The sequence below is a fragment of the Nansenia antarctica genome, assembly GCF_963989245.1.
Source record: "Nansenia antarctica genome assembly, chromosome: 14".
NCBI lineage: Eukaryota > Metazoa > Chordata > Actinopteri > Argentiniformes > Microstomatidae > Nansenia > Nansenia antarctica.
In genome coordinates, this window is record NC_137684.1 from 23,983,943 (window position 1) to 23,986,442 (window position 2,500).

A 2,500-nucleotide genomic window follows, 5' to 3' on the forward strand; every position below is an offset into this window, starting at 1 on the left:
CCAGTATGGATGGATGTACACCCATCAAATGCTTTTAAAATCCATGCTGGGGAGCGCACAAGTGTACACTTCAGAAAAAAAGGCGGGAGAATCGGGATGCAGTGTGAGATGCCGCCAGCCAACATACAATATGAATGTCACCTGACTCACTGGCAGAGGAGTCGGTAATGACCTGACTGGCAGTCACTCCTCTCTAGCGGCACGTGCAGTTTAAGACTATACTTCCTGAGGCTTTATTATCCTGAGGAGGCTCAAGTCCTTTGGCGTGTGCCGGACTGCTGGGGGGGCAGCATCAAGGAGGGTGACACCAAGAGGCTGAACAAGAAGCTTATTAGGAAAGCTGGCTGTGTCCTTGGTGTCACCCTGGACACGGAGGTGGTCAATAGGAGGATGAGGACCAAACTCCTGCTGGTCATCATGAACAATCCCTCCGTGAGTGAGTGGATTGTAGTCTGACAGGTATAAATAGCCATTATAATGCAGCCACTTCAGGAATGAAACAAACAAAGTCCTCAGACTCAGCTTGGTGGGGGTTAACATTCCACATTCTAAGGGAGAGTACAACAAACGTTACCGTGCTTAAGCAAATCCACCTAAAAACATAATAATAATAATAATAATAATAATAACAATAACAACAACAATAATAATAATAATAATAATAATAATAATAATAATAATAACAAGTATGTCGAAGAACAACAGTTGGACTTGCCTAAGAAAGCCCATCTAATAGTAATAAGTATGTTGAAGAACAATAGAGGATGTTTTAATCAAAACTATCAACAGTGTCTGACAATACCTGTACTAATTACAGGTGCGGTGATCCGTTCTTTCTCTCCCCTCCCCTCCCATGTTGGTGGAGGGGTGGACAGAGTGGACCAGTGACCTACTCACTCACTGCAGCATCAGAAATGTCTGATACTAGACCAACAACACACACACACACACACACACACACACAATCCCTAGACAGTAGTACAGAATTCAAATTGTACTCATAATAAATACATGCACATCTGGACCGACCTGCAATCACCCTAAAGAGGTTTGTTGTTGTCATCATCTCTGGCTCAAACCAGATCAACTTCTGAGAGGACAGATGCCAAGGACACCAGTTCTACAGGGTGCACCTTCACCCTCCCTGATATTAAACAATTGCTTTGTTTTGTTTTCCATGACAGTGGACTTCCAGCTCTTTAGGGGAGAATTGTGCCAAATAACGCCTGAAAAGACATTGACTTTTCTACTGTATGTGTTTTGGCCCCGGAATCGAGTTCCCCTTGCTCAACCATCCCCCGCCAATGCTAGTCTTTCACCTGCGTGTGACCGAGAGGAGAGTGTCACATAATCTAGAGTCACGAAATGATGTCCCTGAACAGGAGAATGTTCTCATCGCTTTATACCATCGTTGACATTGTAGCAGAGATGTTTCTGTGACCACCCTTGTGTGAATAACCTGCCTGAGACACGAAGAAGCCTGCCTAGGCTACAGCTTTGCAACTTAGTGTAGGGTATGTCTTCCACATGGGAGGCCCGGGGGTTCAAACCCTGCTTCGGTCACACCATCACCTCATAAAAAGGTCACGGCCGTCGCGGCTCAATACAGCATCCATATCCCTCCCAGTCTACCAGGACTATATTCTGCATCCTGCTGTCTTGCGTCGATGACCCTGAGCCACTCAATCAATACAGTATTCAAGACTGCTTGCCAGACTGATGGGGGGCAGAAACCATATCCAGGCAGTACCCGCCCCCTCGCGCCCTCCCTCGGCCTGCAGAAGCTGCCCCGGCATAGCCACAACCGATCGATATGTACGGGGTGGTTTGAAAGATAAAGCAGATTCTGAGTTCTCAGTCCATTCATTCAGATCTTTTCTTTGCCATGTCCCTGCTAAGCTTGTGCTCTATAAATACTCACACCCACACTCCTCGAATAGAGGGTTCCGAACACATATTAAGCACCTTACTCGATACTCGAATTGTATTCCTGATCTTCTACAATATACGCAAGGACCCCAATTGAAATAAGCCAGTGGCTTTCTTGGGTTTTTATCCTGTTAGTTGACCTTGTATGTAATATGTACTTTCATGTACCTACTTCTGCAAATCTTCTAATAAAGTTTTCAATCAATCAATCAAACGCCTGCACTGTGGCAGCCTCCATCACTGTTGCCCCTCTCTGTCTCTATGGTAAATGCCCCTCCTGAAGAACAGCGTGAGCAGAGCAGCGGTACAGCACACCCTCAGTGGGTCAGCTCATTGGAGGTCTTACCTCATCATCACCCACTTCCTCACCCGGGGGCTTCCCTTCCTTCTGGGCATGTGACGGACCCATGCCCACGGCCCACGGCCCCATGTCCAGCTTCGATAAACCAGAGGACGTGAGAGGTAGCCTGGCCGGGGCAGGGCAGGGCAGGCAGATGAAATGGACCACAGGAGCACTGGTTGTGGCTCCCCTGTCTGTCTCCAGGTGTGTCTGTCTGCTCAGACTGTGAGC